Source organism: Callithrix jacchus, chromosome 3 (assembly GCF_049354715.1).
Source record: "Callithrix jacchus isolate 240 chromosome 3, calJac240_pri, whole genome shotgun sequence".
Taxonomy (NCBI): Eukaryota; Metazoa; Chordata; class Mammalia; order Primates; family Cebidae; genus Callithrix; species Callithrix jacchus.
The window spans coordinates 49,301,825-49,325,155 of NC_133504.1; the positions used below are offsets into that span (position 1 = coordinate 49,301,825).

Here is a 23,331-nt window from a genome sequence, read left to right on the forward strand (position 1 = left end):
GATGATTTTATTAAAATTGCCTAATGTGTCCTGAAATTCTTGAACTAAATTGAGAAAGATAGATGTTACTTTTGCCTTTCCCAGTCAGGAAGAAAATGACACTTTAAGGAAGGTACATTAGGAGAACATGCAGCCCTGGGTAAAGAGGATGCAACTTGAACATGAATTAGTGACAGTGACCTCAGCTTTATCACTATAGATTGAGCCAGAGGAGCAGAATCACCAGGAAATGTATGCTGCGCATGCGTGCACACGCACACACATACACACTCACATTCACACTGTATTTTATTTTATTATTAGATATTTAACCTGATATGATTGGAGTAGCTGGTTCATTAGTCTCTTTAAAGGCTTTTGTCTTTGTGTCTAAGGCTGGAGCTCCAAGTCTAATCTTCCTAAGGCTTTGATACCTTCCTCTGCACTGTACCAGGAAAGTTCTTCAGAGCCAGGTATACTAACCTTGCTCAGTTGGAAAAGCTGCTTCTTTTGACAAAGAAGGCTCAACCAAGTTTAGAGGCTCAGGTCCCCAACTTCATTGGAATCTTCCAACATGTCTCCATTCCAGTTTTCTAAGGGCCTGTTCATTTTGGGCATGCAAAGATTTCCCTTCTGAGGTGATGGACAAGTTGTTGCATCTGTCCTCTATCTGTTTTTCTATTGCTGAGTCACAAATCACCAGAAACTTAATGGCTTAAAATAACCCAAATTTATTATCTAACAGTTTCTGTAGGTCAGATGTTGGGGCATGGCATGGCTGGCTTCTCTGCTCAGGTATTTACTGGGATGCAATCAAGATATTAATTAGCTGGGACTGTAATTGCCATCTGGGCTTGGCCATTTGTTGCTTTCCTTTTTTGGAAGCTGTTTTGGAGATCTTCCTTTGTTAGTGGCCTCACACAGGAGGGTGTGCTACTAGAGCAACCTTTCACAAATTCTTCACAGTGACTACAAATAAACTAGGCATAGGAGGCAGAGAGAAGGGAGGAGTAACATGTTTGGGGTGGTCAAGGAAGGAAGACCTTCAGTAATGTGATTTTTAAGATTGAGCTGTTGGCATGTGCAAAACACATTTTGATAATAAGCTAGTAAAGTTATCTACGTTAAACTTTTTTTGGTAGCAGTGATCAAAATTTATTTTATCTCATGAAAGAAAAAAAATGTTGACATAGTTGGAAAGTTCAGAAGCTCAGCTAACTTCAGATGTGGCTGGATCTAGGGGCTCTTAGTGTGTCTGGGTTTACTTGTTGTCTCAGATGTCCCTGACACCCACAACAGATTGGGGGTTGTCAGCAGTTAGGTTTCCTGCAGTGGAACAGACTGGTCAATAGAGAGGCAGGCCTGAGAGAATTTCTCTTCTTCAGTTTTAGCTAGCCCCTTTCCTAGTCTTCATTTCACCCTTTAATCTTTCAGTGTTAATTTTGAACTCCTACCTCCTAATATGGACTCTAATTGTAGCAGAAAGAAGTGCTTCTTGTTATTTCTGTAGAAAAATTTCATGGATAGTGATTGGCTTGGCTCCAGCCACATTCCTCTTTCCGAATCACTGTGCTATGCATGGGGCCTGGGGTGGACAAATTGGCCAGATCTGGGCTATGTGCCCTTTTTTGCAGCTGGACTAAGAGTGGGAGGAGATTGATGGGGGCAGGGTGGGATGGGTTTAACCTCACCTGTGCTGCATGGAATGTGATCTCTACATGAAATACAAATAGTGTTTCCAGGTACAGGGGGAGAGGATGTTGAGCAGGCAGAAACAGTAGATATCTTCTACACCCAGTAACCACTGGCTTTGGTGATATAGGGCCATGGAGATGGCTGGGGGTAGTGGAAGAGACGTAGTGTGTCACCCAAAGGTTTGAGTTACTTTTGTCCACCGAGGGGGAACATGTCCATAATTCCACATCATTCAGAAAAATCTTCCTAATGTATAATTTTTAGAGAAATGATGGTATCTGAAGAATTATTTTAGTCATTTTCTTATGTCCAAATTTCTGTTTTGTTCATGGTGCCATTTTCCCCATTACACTGGTACAGTGAAGGAGAGTTCTTTAATCTTTATCCTCTCTGACCCGTCAATGACTCAGATTTGACAACTCCTGTTTTGTAATGTAGTCTACACCTTCCTGTTCATCATTCTAGGTTAGATCTTTATTACCATAAGCATAGCCTGTCAGGAGTCTACTAACTAGGCTCTTTACTTCAAGCTCTACTGCCATATGAATCTGATAAAATCTTATTTTGATCATGTCAGTTTTCTACTTTCACACTCTGCATTTGCTCCACAAATATATTCAAATGAACTCCATATTTTTTACCTAGTGTCTTATCCATTTTCTTATGTTTATAACAGAATAACTGAAACTGAGTAATTTGTGAAGAGAAATAATTTATCTCTTACAGTTATAGAAGCTTAGAAGTTCAAGGTCAAGGGACTGCATCTGGTGAGGGCCTTCTTGCCAATGGGACTCTGCAGAGTCTCAAGGTGGTACAGGGCATCACTTGGCAAGGGGCTGAATGTGCTAGCTTAGATATTTCTCTTCTTATAAAGTCAGGAGTCCACTCCCATGATAACCCATTAACCCATTAACCCCTTAATCCATGAGTGAATTAATTCCCTAATGAGGATGGAGCCCTCATCATCTAATCACCTCCCTAAGGCCCCACCTCTCGATCCTGCCACATTGGATTAAATTTCAATATGAGTTTTGGAAGGGACACATATTCAAACCATAGCCCTTGGATGCCCTAGGCATCCCATATGGTCTGGTCCCCTCTATCCTGTCCTAAGGCCATCTTTCTGTTTACAGCCACAGCAAACCTGTCCAGTGCTGCTTCTGCATGGTGCCTATTAATCCTTCTCACTCACAACTCTCTCCCCACCCTGAGTCTCCCAGTTGAATCTAACTCATTCACTATGGCTCAGCCTAAGTCTAGCCTCCCATTAGAAGATTTCCCTAATATTCCCAGTTCACCCTTACTCTTCTGAACCTCATAGGACTTCTTCTCTGAGCTGCCTGTCACACATTTCCCTTACTCTCTTGTGTTACTAGTTATTTTTACATGTATAAATGTTGAGTGTTCTTAACTCACTTTTAAGTACATCAAGAGAGTCGTGTCCTAAACTCCTTTGTATTATTGTCTGTCAGGGAGGTGGTCTGTTGCAGGAGGATGGCATTTCTCTTTTTTTTTGAGACAGGGTCTCTCTCACCCAGGCTGGAGTTCAGTGGTGTGATCACAGCTCACTGAAGTCTTGAAATCCTGGGCTCAAGCAATCCTGCCTGAGTCTCCTGAATAGCTGGGACTACAGGCATGTCACCATACCCAGCTAACTTTTATATTTTTTGTAGGGATGGCATTTTGCCATATTGCCTAGGCTGATCTCAAACTCCTGAGCTCAAGTGATCTGCCTGCCTTGGCCTCCCAAAGTGCTGAAACTTCAGGTGTGAGCCACTGTTCCCCATCCAAGGATGGCATTTCTATGACTGTGTGACTTTGGAAAACTCTCTGAGCATCAATTTCCCCATTTGCAATTTGAGCATAATAATAGCTACCAGGCAGGATGGTGGAAAGGGTTAGCCAAGATGCATGTAAATGGAGACTCCCAGGGGCTGGTACATGATGGAGCACAATGCTTGGTAGCCAGAGGCAGTGCTGAGTAAGGGCTGAATGAGAAGGCCCATCACTATCCATCTTGGTGCCTTCAGCATCTGGCATGCTCCCTAAACCTCTCGGCGGCAACTGATGATTTAATTCAATAAGCATTTTGTTTTAGTTTGAGTTTCCTCAGAAGGAGACCTTGAGACAAGAATGAAGATGTGAAGGCTTATTTGGGAGGTGAATAGGAATCATATAAAGGGGAGTATGAAGGTGAGGTAGGGAAAGAAAGGAAACCAATACAGAGTACATTAATGGGCAGGTTACCACTGAGGGCAACTGGGCTCCAACCTACTGGGAACATCTGAGAGACTTTGTAGAACATGCTCAAAATCATCACCAGAGAGACAGTAAGTGAGTGCCTTTACCACCAAACCCCATTCGCCATGGATTGTGGGCTGCTTATAGTAGTGCTGGCAGCCCTACACTTCTAGACTATTCCTCCCTATTATTGAGTTCCTGCAGCCAACAGAACTCCTGGGCAGAGAAATTCAGGAAAGAGTTGCCAAATTTAGCCAGCAAAAACACAGAATGCCCAGTTAAATTAGAAATCCAGGTAAACAACAAATACTTTTAAAAAATGTGTGTGTGCCCCATGTTGTATCTCTTTATAATCATTTTCATGGGATATACTTAGAGTAAGAAGTTGTTTATTTGAAATTGAAATTTAACTGAACATTCCATATTCTACCTGGCAGCCCTAACTCAGGGGCTTGCTTGGGGGATAAGGGTGGAGTAAAGTGTCTACATTTATTGAATACTTACCATGGGTCTAGAGTGGGATTTATCCTGGAAATGCAGAATTAATAAGTCTCCAAACCATGCCTTGCCACTTGAAGTTGTAATTAGATTTGAATGAAAGATGTGTGTAGGACTGCTTTGAAAATGATAAATGCTGCACAAAAAAAATGGCATAGAATTATTCACTTAAAAAAACCTATTTTTAAAAACACCAATAGTGTATGTAGCATAGTAGCTGTTCCATTAATATTTGCTGTCAAACTGAATTATTAGCATGATTATTTTTTATTCTTTTTTTTTTTTTTTTTTTGAGACAGAGTTTTGCTCTTGTTACCCAGGCTGGAGTGCAATGGCGCGATCTCGGCTCACTGCAACCTCTGCCTCCTGGGTTCAGGCAATTCTCCTGCCTCAGCCTCCTGAGTAGCTGGGATTACAGGCACACGCCACCGTGCCCAGCTAATTTTTTGTATTTTTAGTAGAGACGGGGTTTCACCATGTTGACCAGGATGGTCTCGATCTCTCGTGATCCACCCACCTTGGCCTCTCAAAGTGCTGGGATTACAGGCTCGAGCAACCACGCCCGGCCATTTTTTTATTCTTTTGTTTATTATATTTCAATAGTTTTGGGGGAACAGGTAGTGTTTGGTTGCATGGAAAAGTTCTTTAGTGGTGATTTCTGAGATTTTGGTGCACCTGGCACCTGAGCAATGTACACTGTAACCAGTGTGTACCAGTGTGTAACCAGTGTGTAGCCCCCCCCCACAACCTTCCCCCAAATCTCCAAAATCCATTATATAATTCTTATGCCTTTGCATCCTCCTAGCTTATTTTTTGGTTTTCCATTCCTGAGTGATATCACTTAGAATAATGGTCTCCAACTCCATTCAGGTTGCTGGGAATGCTGTTATTTTTTTCCTTAATGAGGCTGAGTAGTATTCCATGATATATACCTCCTACATTTTCCTTATTCACTTGTTGGCTGAGGACCATTTAGGCTGGTTTCATATTTTTGCAATTGCGAATTGTGCTGCTAGAAATGTGTGTGCAAGTGCCTTTTTCATATATTGACTTCTTTTCCTCTGGGTAGATACCCAGTAGTGGGATTGCTGCATTAACTGGTAGTTCTCTAAGGAATCTCCATACTGTTTTCCATAGTGGTTGTACTAGTGTACATTCTTAGCAGAGTGTAAAAATGCTCTCTTTTACCACATCCACACCAACATCTGTTATTTTTTGATTTTTGACTTTTTTTTTTTGAGACGGAGTCTTGCTCTGTCACGTAGGCTGGAGTGCTGTGGCACGATCTCAGCTCACTGCAACCTTCGCCTCCCTGGTTCAAGTGATTCTCCTGCCTCAGCCTCCTGAATAGCTTGGATTATAGGCACACACCACCATGCCCAGCTATTTTTGTATTTTTAGTAGAGACAGGGTTTCACCATGTTGGCCAGAAAGGTCTCAATCTCCTGACCTTGTGGTCCACTTGCCTTGGCCGTGAGCCACCATGCCCAGCCTTGATTTTTTAATTATGGCCATTCTTGCAGGAGTAAGATGGTATTTCATTATTGTTTTGATTTGTATTTCCCTGATAATTAGTGATATTGAACATTTTTTTCATATGTTTGTTGGCCATTTGTGTATCTTCTTTTGAGAATTGTCTATTCTTGTCCTTAGCCCAGTTTTTGATGGGATTATTATTATTATTATTTTTCTTGGCAATTTGTTTGAGTTCCTTGTAGATTTTGGATATTAGTCCTTTGGTAGATGGATACAAACTGAATTATTATTATGGGCAAATAATGTTATTATTTGTTGATTACTGTCATGAGACTCAGGCAAGGTTGTTTTTTTTTTAATATTTTATTGCATTTTAGGTTTTGGGGTACATATACAGAACATGCAAGACAGTTGCAGAGGTACACACATGGCAGTGTATTTTGCTTCCTTTCTCCCCTTCACCCACATTTGGCATTTCTCCCCAGGCCATCCCTCCTCACCACCCCCTCCCACTGGCCCTCCCCTTTTCCCCCAATAGACCCCAGTGTTTAGTACTCCCCTTCCTGTGTCCATGTGTTCTCATTTTTCATCACCCGCCTATGAGTGAGAATATGCAGTGTTTCATTTTCTGTTCTTGTTTGCTGAGAATGATGTTCTCCAGATTCATCCATGTCCCTACAAATGACACAAACTCATCGTTTCTGATTGCTGCATAATATTCCATGGTGTATATGTGCCACATTTTCCCAATCCAGTCTATCATCGATGGGCATTTGGGTTGATTCCAGGTCTTTGCTATTGTAAATAGTGCTGCAATGAACATTCGTGTGCATGTGTTCTTATAGTAGAATGATTTATAGTCCTTTGGATATATACCCAGTAATGGGATTGCTGGGTCAAATGGAATTTCTATTTCTAAGGCCTTGAGGAATCGCCACACTGTCTTCCACAATGGTTGAACTAATTTACACTCCCACCAACAGTGTAAAAGTGTTCCTTTTTCTCCACATCCTCTCCAGCATCTGTTGTCTCCAGACTTTTTAATGATCGCCATTCTAACTGGCGTGAGAAGGTATCTCAATGTGGTTTTGATTTGCATCTTTCTGATGACCAGTGATGATGAACATTTTTTCATATGGTTGGCCTCATATATGTCTTCTTTCGTAAAGTGTCTGTTCATATCCTTTGCCCACTTTTGAATGGGCTTGTTTTTTTCCTATAAATCTGTTTGAGTTCTTTGTAAATTCTGAATATCAGCCCTTTGTCAAATAGGTAAACTGCAAAAATGTTTTCCCATTCTGTTGGTTGCCAATTCACTCTAGTGACTGTTTCTTTTGCCGTGCAGAAGCTGTGGAGTTTGATTAGGTCCCATTTGTCTATTTTGGCTTTTGTTGCCAATGCTTTTGGTGTTTTGTTCATAAAGTCTTTGCCTACTCCTATGTCCTGGATAGTTTTGCCTAGATTTCCTTCTAGGGTTTTTATGGTGCCAGGTCTTATGTTTAAGTCTTTAATCCATCTGGAGTTAATTTTAGTGTAAGGTGTCAGGAAGGGGTCCAGTTTCTGTTTTCTGCACATGGCTAGCCAGTTTTCCCAACACCATTTGTTAAACAGGGAATCCTTTCCCCATTGCTTGTTTTTGTCAGGTTTATCAAAGATTGTATGGTTGTAGATATGTTGTGTTTCCTCCGATGCCTCTGTTCTGTTCCGTTGGTCTATATCTCTGTTTTGGTACCAGTACAATGCTGTTTTGATTACTGTAGCCTTGTAGTATAGTTTGAAATCCGGTAGTGTGATGCCCCCCGCTGTGTTCTTTTTGCTTAGAATTGACTTGGCTATGCGGGCTCTCTTTTGGTTCCATATGAAGTTCATGGTGGTTTTTTCCAGTTCTGTGAAGAAAGTCAATGGTAGCTTGATGGGGATAGCGTTGATTCTGTAAATTACTTTGGGCAGTATAGCCATTTTCACGATATTAATTCTTCCTAACCATGAACATGGAATGTTTCTCCATCTGTTTGTGTCCTCTCTGATTTCGTTGAGCAGCGGTTTGTAGTTCTCCTTGAAGAGGTCCCTTACGTTCCTTGTGAGTTGTATTCCAAGGTATTTTATTCTTTTTGTAGCAATTGCGAATGGCAGTTCGCTCTTGATTTGGCTTTCTTTAAGTCTGTTATTGGTGTAGATGAATGCTTGTGATTTTTGCACATTGATTTTATATCCTGAGACTTTGCTGAAGTTGTTTATCAGTTTCAGGAGTTTTTGGGCTGAGGCGATGGGGTCTTCTAGGTATACTATCATGTCATCTGCAAATAGAGACAATTTGGCTTCCACCTTTCCTATTTGAATACCCTTTATTTCTTTTTCTTGCCTGATTGCTCTGGCTAGAACTTCCAGTACTATATTGAATAGGAGTGTTGAAAGAGGGCATCCTTGTCTAGTGCCGGATTTCAAATGAATGCTTCCAGTTTTTGCCCATTAAGTATTATATTAACTGTTGATTTGTCATAAATAGCTTTTATTACTTTGAGATACATTCCATCGATACCGAGTTTATTGAGGGTTTTTAGCATAAAGGGCTGTTGAATTTTGTCAAATGCCTTCTCTGCGTCAATTGAGATAATCATGTGGTTTTTGTTTTTGGTTCTGTTTATGTGGTGAATTACATTGATAGGCTTGCATATGTTGAACCAGCCTTGCATCCCCGGGATGAATCCTACTTGATCATGATGGATAAGTTTTTTGATTTGCTGTTGCAATCGGCTTGCCAATATTTTATTGAAGATTTTTGCATCTATGTTCATCATGGATATTGGCCTGAAGTTTTCTTTTCTTGTTGGGTCTCTGCTGGGTTTTGGTATCAGGATGATATTGGTCTCATAAAATGATTTGGGAAGGATTCCCTCTTTTTGGATTATTTGGAATAGTTTCAGAAGGAATGGTACCAGGTCCTCTTTGTGTGTCTGGTAGAATTCAGCTGTGAACCTGTCTGGACCTGGGCTTTTTTGGTGCAGTAGGCTCTTAATTGCTGCCTCGACTACAGACCTTGTTATTGGTCTATTCATAGTTTCGGCTTCCTCCTGGTTTAGGCTTGGGAGGACACAGGAGTCCAGGAATTTATCCATTTCTTCCAGGTTTACTAGTTTATGTGCATAGAGTTGTTTGTAATATTCTCTGATGATGGTTTGAATTTCTGTGGAATCTGTGGTGATTTCCCCTTTATCATTTTTTATTGCATCTATTTGGTTGTTCTCTCTTTTCTTTTTAATCAATCTGGCTAGTGGTCTGTCTATTTTGTTGATCTTTTCAAAAAACCAGCTCTTGGATTTATTGATTTTTTGAAGGGTTTTTCGTGTCTCAATCTCCTTCAGGTCAGCTCTGATCTTAGTTATTTCTTGTCTTCTGCTGGGTTTTGAGTTTTTTTGATCTTGCTCCTCTAGCTCTTTCAATTTTGACGATAGGGTGTCAATTTTGGATCTCTCCATTCTCCTCATATGGGCACTTATTGCTATATACTTTCCTCTAGAGACTGCTTTTAATTTGTCCCAGAGATTCTGGCATGTTGTGTCTTCATTCTCATTGGTTTTGAAGAACTTCTTTATTTCTTCCTTCATTTCATTGTTTATCCAGTCAACATTCAAGAGATAGTTGTTCAGTTTCCATGAAGCTGTGCGGCTCTGGGTTGGTTTCTGAATTCTGAGTTCTAACTTGATTGCACTATGGTCTGAGAGGCTGTTTGTTATGATTTCAGTTGTTTTGCATTTGCTGAGGAGTGCTTTACTTCCAATTATGTGGTCAATTTTAGAGTAGGTGTGATGTGGTGCTGAGAAGAATGTATATCCTGTGGATTTGGGGTGGAGAGTTCTGTAAATGTCTATCAGGTTTGCTTGCTCCAGGTCTGAGTCAAGTCCTGGATATCCTTGTTGATTATCTGTCTGGTTGATCTGTCTAATATTGACAGTGTAGTGTTAAAGTCTCCCACTATTATTGTGTGGGAGTCTAAGTCTCTTTGTAAGTCATTAAGAACTTGCCTTATGTATCTGGGTGCTCCTGTATTGGGTCCATATATGTTTAGGATCGTTAGCTCTTCTTGTTGTATCAATCCTTATACCATTATGTATTGGCCTTCTTTGTCTCTTTTGATCTTTGTTACTTTAAAGTCTATTTTATCAGAGATGAGAATTGCAACTCCTGCTTTTTTTTTGCTCTCCATTTGCTTGGTAAATCTTCCTCCATCCCTTTATTTTGAGCCTTTGTGTATCCTGGCATGTGAGATGGGTTTCCTGGATACAGCACAGTGATGGGTTTTGGATTTTTATCCAATTTGCCAGTCTGTGTCTTTTGATTGGTGCATTTAGTCCATTTACATTTAGGGTTAATATTGTTATGTGTGAATTTGATACTGCCATTTTGATGCTAAGTGGCTGTTTTGCCTTTTAGTTGTTGTATATTCTTCATTATGTTGATGCTCTTTAGCATTTAGTGTGATTTTGGAATGGCTGGTACTGGTTGTTCCTTTCTATGTGTAGTGCCTCTTTCAGGAGCTCTTGTAAAGTAGGCCTGGTGGTGACAAAATCTCTGAGTACTTGCTTGTTCGCAAGGGATTTTTTTTTCCTTCACTTCTGAAGCTCAGTTTGGCTGGATATGAAATTCTGGGTTGAAAGTTCTTTTCTTTAAGAATGTTGAATATTGGCCCCCACTCTCTTCTGGCTTGTAGTGTTTCTGCCAAGAGATCTGCTGTGAGTCTGATGGGCTTCCCTTTGTGGGTGACCCGACCTTTCTCTCTGGCTGCCCTTAGTATTTTCTCCTTTATTTTAACCTTGTTGAATCTGACGATTATGTGCCTTGGGGTTGCTCTTCTTGCGGAATATGTTTGTGGTGTTCTCTGTATTTCCTGCATTTGAGTGTTGGCCTGTTTTGCTAGGTGGGGGAAATTTTCCTGGATAATGTTCTGAAGGGTATTTTCCAGCTTGGATTCATTCTCTTCGTCACATTCTGGTACACCTATCAAACGTAGGTTAGGTCTCTTCACATAGTCCCACATTTCTTGGAGACTTTGTTCATTCCTTTTTGCACTTTTTTCTCTGATCTTGGTTTCTCGTTTTATTTCATTGTGTTGATCTTTGACTTCTGATATGCTTTCTTCTGCTTGGTCAATTCGGCTATTGAAACTTGTGCATGCTTTGCGAAGTTCTCGTATTGTGTTTTTCAGCTCCTTTAATTCATTCATATTCCTCTCTAAGTTATCCATTCTTGTTATTATTTCCTTGAATCTTTTTTCACATCTTTTTTCAAGGTTCTTAGTTTCTTTGCATTGATTAAAACATGTTCTTTTAGCTCACAAAAGTTTCTTCTGAACTCTATCCACCTTCTGAAATCTAATTCCATCATTTCGTCACAGTCATTCTCCGTCCAGCTTTGTTCCCTTGCTGGTGAGGAGTTATGGTCCTTTCTAGGAGGTGAGGTGTTCTGGTTTTGGGTGTTTTCCTCCTTTTTGTGCTGTTTTCTTCCCATCTTTGTGGATTTATCCACCTGTCGTCTGTGTAGTTGCTGACTTTTTGATTGGGTCTCTGAGTGGACAACCAGATTGTTGATGATGAAGTATTTCTGTTAGTTGGTTTTCCTTCTACCACTCTAGCCCCTTTGCTGTACGACTGCTGAGGTCCACTCCAGGCCCTGCTTGTCTGGGGTGCACCTATAGCAGCTGCAGAACAGTGAGGGATGCTACCAGTTTCTTTTTCTGCTATCTTTGTCCCAGAATGATGCCTGCCAAATGTCAGTCTTTTGGATATAGAGGGGTCAGGGAGCTGCTTGAGGAGGCAGTCTGTACTTTATAGGAGCTCAATTGCTGAGCTGTGAGCTCTGTTGTTCATTCAGGGCTGTTAGGCTGTTATGTTTAATTCTGCTGTAACAGAACTCATAAAAAAACCCTTTTTTTTCTCAGATGCTCTGTCTTGGGGGGGTTGGGGCTTTATTTTTGAGTGGCTGTTGTGCTGTCCTGCCCAGCTAGGAGGCAGTCTAGTCACTATTTGCCTGCCGAGGCTCCGCCCTGCTGGTGTGAGGTTCGCATTGTTGCTGCAGGCTCTGCCCTTCTGCTGCAGTCTCCACCCTGCTGCCACGGGCTACACCCTGCTGCCACGGGCTACGCCCTGCGGCCGAGGCTCTCTGTTGTAGCAGTTGCCTCGGCAACGGCAGGCTGCATCAGCAATGGGCGTGTACTTCAGTAGGGGTGATTGCCTTGGTAATGGCGGACGCCCCTCCCCCACGGAGCTGCACCCTCAGGGTACCTCACCACCGGGAGTGTTTGGAATCGCTGTTTTGTTTGTCCCACTGCGCTACCCCAAACACTGTGTCCCTGGAATCTCCTGGGCTGGCTCACTGTTTAAGTCCCATTCAGTCTCAAGCTCAGCCCTCTCACGTCACAGCCTGCCGGTTCAACAGGGCACACGGACCAGTGCGGTTTGTGCAGAGTGCTGTGTAGCACTGCTGTGCTACCACGCTGGCTGCCGCCGCAGCGGCCAAAGCCTCTGCCTGGCGTCCCGTGTCTCTTTTATACCTGGGAATTTCCCCGTTCTGTGGGCAACAAAGATCCGTCTGGAAATCTGGCCCTGACTCACCCTCTCCACGCATTTACTGAGAGCTTTAATCCTGGGTTGTTCTCACAGCACCATCTTGAGTCCGGCAAGGTTGTTTTTAACACTTCTCTGGGTCCTAGATCCATGCTTATTTTTGGAGGCTTGGTTCATATAAGACTATTCACATTAAAGTGAATATCTCATATGAGTCAAAGGAAACATATTGCTTAAGCATTTTTTGACAGAATTTAAGAATTTTAGAATAGTTTGGTTTTTGAAAAGATTTAGCTGTGACTCATTTAAGATTAGCTTTGGGCCAGGCGTGGTGGCTCATGCCTGTAATCCCAGCACTTTGCGAGGCTGAGGCAGGTGAATCACCTGAGGTTGGAAGTTTGAGACCAGCCTGACCAACATAAAGAAACCCTGTCTCTACTAAAAATACAAAATTGGCTGGATGTGGTGGTGCATGCCTGTACTTCCAGCTACTCAGGAGGCTGAGGCAGGAGAATCACTTGAACCTGAGAGGTGGAGGCTGTGGTGAGCCGGGATCACACCATTGCACTCCAGCCTGGAAAACAAGAGCAAAACTCTGTCTCAGAAAAAAAAAAGAAGATGAGCTTTGATTTCTTAATTCAGGAGGATAAGAAGGTCCATCAACTTGGATGAAAAAAAATCTGTTTTCATTAACTTCAAATTGAAATTTGTCATTTTCTTTATTTAAGAATATAGGCCATACATTGCATTAATATTAACAATATTTCTCTTACCAATAGAAATGATAGATACATTCATGTCATATTACAGAGATTATGATATCTCAAAACATAATTTATATTAATTGCTACTTTGAAAAGTTATAATTAAATTTTGTTATTAAATTCATGAATAAATAAGCACATATTTACAAATTAGTTTTTCAAAGTTTTTTTTTAAATAAGCACATATTTACAAATTAGTTTTTCAAAGTTGTTTTTTTTTTTAGGTGGAGTCTTGCTCTGTCACTCAGGCTGGATGGAGTGCAGTGGTGTGATCTCAGCTCACTGCAACCTCTTCCTCCTGGACTCAAGAGATTCTCCTGCCTCAACCTCCCAAGTAGCTGGGATCATAGGCTTGTGCCACCACGCCCAGCTAAGAGAGAGAGAGTGTGTGTGTGTGTGTGTGTGTGGGTGTTTAGTAGAGATAGGGTTTCACCATGTTAGCTAGGCTGGTCTTGAACTCCTGACCTCAGATGATCCTCCCGCCCTGGCCTCCCAGAGTGCTAAGATTACAGGTGTGAGCCACTGCACCCAGCCACGTTTTTAAAAGTTTTTTGAAAATTTCATTTAAAAATAATTGGCTTTCTTTGTGGTGTATTTTAAAAGATTTTTTTTTTTTTAAAGTTCCAGGAGCTTCACTTAGGTTTCCAAAGGGATCTATGGCACAAAAGTGGAAAAGATCCCCTGCTAGTGCCTCTTGGATAAAACAGCTTGGGGCTCAGGCTCTTGGTGACTCTCGCCTGGTATTTTTTTCTTTGTTCTTTTGTAGAAAATAGTGGGGACTTAGCAAGCTCAGGGGAGTGCAATTGCAGGCAGAAAAAAGAGAAAATTCAAAATATGTCTAAACTTTACTGGAAGACATACTGATTATCCACTCAGAAGGCTTTGGATCTAGTCCAGGCTTACCTTTAATATTCTCACAATAGGTACATTTGCTCATTGAATCAGCAAACCTTTACAAAGGGCCTATCACCAGCCTGACCCTGTGTCTGGGCATTGGAGGAGGCAGGCCCAAGGTTCACTCCATTCTGTCACTCACCCATTAGTGACCATGAACAAGTTATTTCATATCCTTAAGCCTCAGTTTTCTCATCTGCAGAATTTGGATACTGATTCTGAATTTAATAGGGTAGTTGAGAGGATTAGGTAAGAATATGGGTATAAAATAAAATAAACACAGAAGATTACAGTTACTATGAATCATCATTTTGTCTATAAAGTCTTGCATCAATGTGCTGCTAGTTGTGAAATAAAAGCATATAAAACAGTCTTCTTTTTCAGGGAAAAAATATTAAAGTATAGATTTCCTTTGTAAGAATGGAAATGAATTTAAGTTCCTGTTGGCTAAAATTGGAAGGCTAGGTAAAGTCTAACATCTTTTTTTGTTTTTTTTTCTCTTGGCTGTCCTTACTGTACAAAGAAGAAAAGAATCTTCCCAGGGCTGATAAACTATTTGTTTTACTTTCCTGTATCACTGATTAAATATTTTTTTCTGTTAACTGCTTTTGAAACATTGTTTAGAGAACTGTAGAAGTAATTAAAAAGAGGAAATAGGAGTGAAGGTTCATATTCCTGAAAATATCTGAATGTTAAAAATTATATCAGGTGATGTAATGACTCATCAATAACCTTACTAGACTATCTATTCTTAAAAGGTGTATAGGCCTGTAATCCTAGCACTTTGGGAGGCCGAGGTGGGTGGATTGCTTTGAGCTCAGGAGCTGGAGACCAGCGTGGGCAACACAGTGAAAACCCATCTCTACAAAAAGCAAAAGATGGCCGAGCACAGTGGCTCATGCCTATAATCTCAGCACTTTGGGAGGCCGAGGTGGGCGGATGACCTGAGGTCAGGAGTTTGAGATCAGCCTGACCAACCTGGAGAAACCCTGCCTCTGTTAAAAATACAAAAATTAACCAGGCATGGTGGCGGATGCCTGTAATCACAGCTACTCAGGAGGCTGAGGCAGGAAAATTGCTTGAACCCAAGAAGAGGAGGTTGCAGTGAGCTGAGATCTCTCCACTGCACTCCAGCCTGGGCAACAAGAGGCAGACTCCATCTCAAAAAAAACGCCAAAACCAAAAAAACAAAAATGGCTGTGGTGGCTCGTGCATGTGGTCTCAGCTACTCGGGAGGCTGAGGCTGTAGGACAGCTTGAACCAGAAAGCAGAGATTGTGGTGTGAGCCGATATTGCGCCACTACACTCCGGCCTGGGCAACAGAGCGAGACCCTACCAAAAAAAAAGGTATATTATATTTTAAAAACTTTAAAAAGTTCTATTTGTAATTATGATTGTAAGAGAGCCATCCCGCTGTTTTCTTTCCTGATACTATATTTTCTAAAATTCTAAACACAAGGCTTTCCCTTACTTTCTTTTGAAACTTTGACCATTTATTCATAAACCATGCTAAAAACAGCAACTTCCACCAGGTCGCGCTGTAGTTCCACAATGAAAGCAAGCCGGGGTCTAAGCAATTCCCGAAGGTCTTAGTTGTCACATCATTTCTGTGTTTTGAAGCTAAGAGGGGTGGAGACAAATATTTAAAAGGAAAAAGAAAAGCTTTTGCTTAAAGTAAATAATTTCAAATTTACTATAATTTAAACATTGATATTCAGCAAAAAAGATTTTAGCTGAGAATGTTGCTATTGCTCCTTTTAGAAAAAATTGCTTTCAACTCAGTCCTGTTATTTTCTGATCGGAAAAATAAAAAATAAATAAAAACTGTGCGGAAAGTTTTCTTTTCTATTCTCTAGTGGTTGATGGATAATATTAGTTTTTAAAATCCCAAGATGAGGTATATTTTATTTAAAAATTATAGTGGTATCTTAGATATAAACCAGGCTTTAGAAAATATATAAACACTTCAACTTAAAAACAGTTTTTTGTTTTTTTTTTTTTTTTTGAAAAGCCCTTTTTTCTTTTTTGGTCTTATTTTTCCCAAATGTCAATATTTATGAGTCAGGGGTGGTGGGAAATGTTACCTAGAGCTACAAGGGCCAGAGATTGCCCTCTTGTATCCCTGGGGAATTGAGCATGAGTGCCAGAGGGCAGTGTTTGGCTGGAAGGACCCAAGCGTTTCTTTCTCTGCACCCCGTACTATGCCCTTTGAAGTGAAAGACATTTCTGTACTCAGCTCTACTTCATAGGAAGTCAACTCAACATGAGCAATGCACACAAATTTCTGTAAATCCTTTTAGTATAAAAACAGAGGCAGACTAACAAAAAACCAAAATAGCCAGAATTAATGCAGGCCATTTGGAGTTTTGGAAATGCTTCTGATAACTTAAGTCACAAATCTAAATCTCTGGATGAGACTGTTTTTTGATCATGTCACTTTCAAAACATCAGTCACTTGAAGTTTTAACTCCTTTTAGGATTTGGGTGGTATTATTAGTAGTTTTGTCAATGGCCAAGACAGAAGGCCATGAGAATGAAACCTTCACAGAATTACTAAATATAAGTGAATTGTGAAGCTTACATTTGTTTTGAAAATTAACTGCTACCCATCAGAATAATGAAAAAAAATTCATTATTTAATCCAAGTGTTTTAGTTTGCTTCCTTATAAATTGTCAGTTATTAGGGACTGAACAAAAAAATAAAAGCTGAAAATGAACAAGATTTACTGAGTGGAATACAGGGGAACTGGGAGATATATGCTGGCAAATTGGAGCCATTAACAAATTTAAAAAATCAGAAACACTTTTGAAAACAAGAAAGTCATCAGTAAAATGTCTCTAAGGTCAAATGAGCTGTCCTGACATTCTTAATTTCCTCCTGCATTTATTTGAAGGGGCTTCTCTTTATTATTGTTTTTTTTTTTTTTTTTTTTAATTTAAATCTTTAACCCCCATAGATAGTTAGGTCTCCTAGTATCTTTTAGCTGAGGATTGTAATTTTTTTCTTTGTTTTATGAACTTTAGCAGTTCTTTATTTAGCTTGATTTATTTTTAAATGTCCCACCCAAACACTTAACTGGTTCAAGCACTTAACTGGTTTCCAAAGGCTTGTTGTATAAATAACAAGATAGAAATTCATAGAACATTTTATTTTCCCAGATTGGGAGGTAATAGCCCTATTTCATTTTTGGAAAAACATGGCAAAGAATTATTGAGGTTAATGAAAAATTAGGGGAAATGATAGCATCAGATTTTTTTTGGGGAAAAAAAAAAGATTCTCTCTAGGAAAAACTTTCATTTCATTTTCCAAACACATGGGTGTGGACTTTGGCTTTTTTCTCCATCCATGATCAGCTAATTCTTAATGCATTTTCCCACTTGCCAATGGTATGCCAGCGTTCTGCCTGCTGTTTAAATTCTAGCCTTGTTTTTTTTCTTCTGTAAATGGGGATTAAAATATTTAGCTCAGAGATGTTGAGAGCATCAAAATAGTAACATGTTCAGCCCTTGGCGTACAATAGGTAGCCCATGTATGATAATTTCCTACCTCCTTTTCTGATTAACAGGAATACACACACAAAAAAACACAAGTTTAGTCATATTAAATACCTCTATGAGAATGTAACGCAAAACTTGTTTAAGCAAATTTGTGCAGCATTTACCGTTCAGCATATACCATTCTTGCAACCCAGTTAAAATTATGCTTAAGGAAATTAGTTGGAAACAAGACTCTGAAATTAAAGTATAAATTCAGGTGAGTGGAGTTAGCATTTAAATAGTTTGTATGTTTATATGTATATTTGGTTATTACATTTATGTTTAATTTAGTATTTATCTTAATTTATGTATATGTTCATATGTATTTTATGTTTATCAGTTGTGCATAGAATATTAATTGATTTCAAGATTATATACCCCTGTGAATGTTTTAAGTGTGTTTTGGAAGAGGTCACTAAAGCATAGTTCTATGAAGGTATTTCAGGTTTTGTGCTTCTATTCACTCCAAAAACGAATTGTTAAATAAAATTTGATACTGTGGGAAGCTGAAAATAGTCAACTTCCCCTTAGCTAGCCACCAATAACATAGAGTTTTTGTGAAAATCAAGCAAGGAGACAATATTTTTCTCTAAAAAGTACATCCGTATGTTCAATTGAATGTCATCCTTTTCAGAGAAGTTGCTTTAGGAGTGTAGACACTTCTTTCAGCTATACTGCTATTACCCTAAATGTTTTGGGAACTTTTTTTGGAATTACCTTTAGGACTAATTAAGGAATCAAACAAAGTAAAAGCTAGTATCATTATATTGTAGGCCATAGCACTTCTATCCATTCAGTTACCATCTGCCTTATTAAATGGCTTGGTTGTTTCCAAAAACGAAACTTACCCTGATGAAAAAAATATTTAAAAAAAAACTACCAGGGACATTCAAAGCAATTCCCTTAGTGTGTGAAGGAAGGAAGTTCCTAACAGTTCCAAAACTGTTTTGAAAATCCTTAGAATGCTGCTGCCTACTTGTTGGGGACATCATTCATTTGTATGGATGAATTCAGGTATATTTGTTCAAACCCTGTGACATTGTCTTATAGTCATGTCTTTTGAAAGTAACAATTAATAAAGTGAAATAGACATCCTTTTGAGCTGAGAGACCTCATCAAAACACAAATGCTATTCTTTAAAAAGGAATCATCGTGAATTTTTAACTAGAATCTGCTGTGTTCAGTTACAGGCTCCAGAAACTTCTGAAAACAAAAGGAGAAAAACACAAAGGCCTTTGTGCCCAGATCAGGCCTGTGATGTTCCTTTTATCCTCACATGGATTTGTTTAGCGAATTACTGCAGTGCTTGTGTATGTGATTAAGTTTAAGCCAGTCATCATGGAATACAATTATGAAGGCTGCAGGGCCCATATTTTGAAACAGAAGCAGGAAAACAACATGAACTTACTAGAGGATGAATCCAGACTTTGATCTTAGCAAATACATAAACACTAACAAGATAGAAATAAAAGCTAAAGATATTTCTAATGTATTTATGTTTGATTATTAACATAAAGGAAGATAGGTGAAAAAGGCAGAGCTAAAAAGAAAAAAAAAGCCTCTGCTTAAGTACTTCATTAAACCCATAAAAACTGTGAGAGTCCTGAGTAAATAAAATCTGTGACACAGGCTGAAACCCTTGAACTGGGCCTCCAAGGGCTTCGTGGTTTTAAAGAGGCTTTTCCAGACCTGGAGTTTTTCTGGCATGCCAGTCTCAGACCCTCCAGACTCGGGGGCTGCCAAACTGCTCATTTCCCACAAAACTTCAGTGGACTTGTAGTCTCTGAAGACTTCAGTAGACTTGCAGTCTCACATCCATCCATTTCCTACATCCCCAGTAAAGCTATGCATTCTTTCAGATTACCCATATTGTGGAAACCAGTATCCGAACAAACCTGGGACGCTTAAAAAAACTCAGTAGCTGTGCTGTGCAAACCACAAGTGCACTATCTCCCATTTGATTAGACATTTTCTTCTGGAAATGATTTTTGGAATTGATGTGGTGTCTTTTTTTTTTTCTTTTCAACAAAGCTGTCTCTCTTTTAAAATAAAGCCCATGAATAATTTACTCTGCTGCCAGAGATGTGCTTGCTTTTATTTTTATGAAGGCCTGAAGTGTCTGGGATCAGCATCCTTGTGCCCCTCAGGGCAGTATGACCTTATGACCTTTGTGGTTCTGCCAGGTCGCTTTCAGTAAAGGAAGGTCTCTTGATGGCATGGAATGAACCTCCTGAAGTGTCCATACATTTTCCATCCTGGCCTAGTGCCAGCCTGTGTTCAGGCTCCCTCAGACCTCCACAGAAAGAGTTAATAACACACAGCAGAATGTCTGGGCAGATGAATAGCAGATGAGTTTCCCAAATCTTGGTAAAACAGTGATATAGAAAGTTGGTGAGGTTTTAAAGATAACCCCCAATGTTTATGTCACAAAATGTATTCTCCTTTCTATTTTTCACCTTCCTGAGCTAAGGAGGCTAAAATTCTTTACTAATGAAGGAAGCCAGATATGAAAGGTCACATATTTATATGAACTCTCCAAAATAGGCAAATCTATAGAGACAAAGCAGATTCATGGTTACCAAGGGCTGAGAGGAGGGAAAAGGGAGAGTGACTACTTACAGAGTTTCCTTTGGGGTGATAAAAAAAAGTTCTATTGGCTATGACTTGGAGTTAAAAAAAAAAAGTTCTGGAGGCTGGGTGTGGTTGCTCATGCCTGTAATTCCAGCACTTTGGAAGGCCGAAGTGGGTGGATCATGAGGTCAGGAGATCGAGACCACCCTAGCTAACACAGTGAAACCCCATCTCTACTAAAATCATAAAAAATTAGCTGAGCATGATGGCACACACCTGCAGTCCCAGCTACTTGGGAAGCTGAGGCAGGAGAGTCACTTGAACCCGGGAGGCGGAGGTTGCAGTGAGCTGAGATCACACCACTGCACTCCAGCCTGGGCAACAGAGCAAGACTCTGTATCCAAAAAAAAAAAGTTCTGGAACTAGATAGTGGTGATGTTTTTAGAACATTGTGAAGGTAATTAATAGTTATTAAAATGGTAAGGTTTATGTTATATATATTGTACCACACTAATTTTTTTTCTTCCTTAGGTAAAGCTCAGGTGAAATACAAATAGGAAAAGTAATTGTTCAGTCATTTGCAATCATCAATATCTTAGTAGTAATTTTTAGGGCAATTAAGGGGACTCTTAGCAGCTCTCTATTGAGGAAAACAAAAAAATTAGTTATTGATGAAAATGGATGAATGGGCAAAGCTGGTATAGTGCATGTGAGGAAAGGACAAGAAAGCAGGTTGGGATAGACTGACCTAGTTTGGTGGTAACTTTTATGTGTTAACTTGACTTGGCCATGGGGTGCCCAGTGCCTAGATATTTGGTTAAACCAATATGTATGAGTGTGTCTACAAGGTTGTTTCTGGATCAGATTAACACTTGAGTCAGTAGACCAAAGTAAAACAGATTCTTTCCACAAAGTGGGTGGGCCTCACTTAGGCCTGAATAGAACAACAGACTGAATAAGAAAGAATTTTTTTCTCCATGTCTGTCTTTGAACTGGGACATTGGTCTTCTGCTGTTCATCTTAGATTCAGACTGGAACTTACCTGTTGTCCCTCCTGGTTCTCAGGCCTTTCAACTTGGACTGGAACTATACCATCAGTTCTCCTGGGTCTCTAGCTTGCTGACTGCAGATCTTGGGACTTCTTAGCCTTCATAATTGCATGAGCCAATTCCTCATAATAGATAGCTTTATATTTGTATCTGTATCTCTGCATATATTTCCAACTGTGGATATATATTTCTATCTATCTCCTATTGGGTTTGTTTCCCTGGAGAACCCAGACTAACACAGGTTTTGGTACCAAGAAGTGAAGTGCTGCTGTAAAAGATACCTAAAAATGTGGAAGTGGCTTTGGAGATGTGTAATAGGTAGAGGCTGAAAGAGTTTTCATGTGCATGCTAGAAATATGGATATTAAAAGAGATTTTGATGAGGTCTCAGATGAAAATGAGGAACATGTTATTGAATACTGAAAGAAAGGAAATTCATGTTATAAAGTGGCAAAGAAGTTACCTGAATGATATTTAGGCATTTTGTGGAAGGTAGAACTTGTGAGCAATGAAATTGCATATTTAGCAGAGAAAATTCCTAAGCACATTGTTGAAGGAGCATCTTGGCTCCTCCTGAGTGCTTACAGAAAAATGTGTGGGCTGAGTGCAGTGGCTCATGCCTGTAATCCCAGCACTTTGGGAGGCCACAGCAGGCAGGTCACTTGAGGCCAGGAGTTTGAAACCAGTCTGGCCAACATGGCAAAATCCTGTCTCTACTTAGCCAGATGTGGTGGTGCATGCCTGTAATCCCAGCTACTTGGGAAGTTGAGGCAGGAGAATCACTTGAAGCTGGGATGCGGAGGTTACAACGAGCTGAGATCATGCCACTGTACTTTAGTCTCGACTACAGAGCAAGACTCTGTCAAATGTGAGAAGAGAGAGATGAATGAAGAAGAAATTGTCAAGCAAAAATGAACCAGAGCTTTAAGGTTTGGGAAACCACCAGCCTGTTCATATTGCAAAAAACCAAGAAAGCATGTTTTGAAGAGTATGCCGAGGGTATGGCTGGATTATCATTTGAGAAGGGGTTTATGGGATGATATGAGCAGAAATATTTCCAGTTTGGACTGAAGGGGATGGAGATGGAACAAAACGAGGAAGGCTGTTGAAATTCTTGGATTCTTTGAAACAGGATTATAGAGCTATTTGGCTGTGAATGTATGCTATTCTTAAGGAAAAGGAAGAATGACTTCAAATGTGACTTCAGAGATCATCAGGGCTACCACTCCCACCACAGACCCAGGGGGTAAAGCTATTTCCTCTTTGGTTTCAAAGAGTGTGGCCACCTCTCTTTTTTCAGAAGGTGAGAAAGGCCCTAATCAGTGCCTTAGGAATGGGCCTACAAAGTGTAACCTTGGAGGCAGAGCCACTCAGAGTCATAGGAGTATTACTTCTTTTTTTGTTTGTTTGTTTTTTGAGAGAGGGTATGGCTCTGTCACCTAGGCTGGTGTGCTGGGGTGCAATCTTGGCTCACTGCAACCTCTGTCTCCTGGGCTTAAGCCATCCTCCCATCTCAGCCTCCAGAGTAGCTGGGACTGCAGATGTGCACCACCATGTTTGGCTAATTTTTGTTTGATTTGTTTTCTTTTTGTAGAGATGGGGTTTCACCATGTTGCCTAGACCGGTCTTGAACTCCTGGGCTCAAATGATCTGCCTGCCTCAGCCTCCCAAAGTGCTAGGATTGCAGATGTGAGTCACTGTGCCTGGTCTTGGGTGCATTACTTGTTCAGTGGGTCCTGAAGGTGGGAATGCTACTGACTGAACATAGAAGGCAAAGCATGGGACCAAAGAGAATTATTCTTGAGCTTTGAAATCTGATGGAATTCACCGTGCTAGGTTTTAGACTTTCTTGAGACTTGTCTTTTCCATCTTCTGGCTTTTCCCTTTTGGAATGAAAAAGTCTATCCTATGCCTGTCCCACAATTGTATTTAGGGAGAAAATAGCTTGTGTGATGAAACTAAATACGATTAAAGTCAGATGTGCCAGATATGGCTGAGACCTTATCTCTGGACTTTAGACGTGATGCTGGAATGGGTTAATGCTTTTTGGGCTGTTAGGATAGAATAA

The 23,331-nt window shown here is 40.2% G+C and overlaps 1 long non-coding RNA gene across 1 annotated transcript in view; it reads left to right on the forward strand.

Annotated features, from left to right (window-relative positions):
• Window positions 1-23,331, forward strand: part of LOC144581741 (uncharacterized) — a 100,297-nt gene that overhangs the window by 30,705 nt on the left and 46,261 nt on the right. The window lies entirely within an intron of this gene.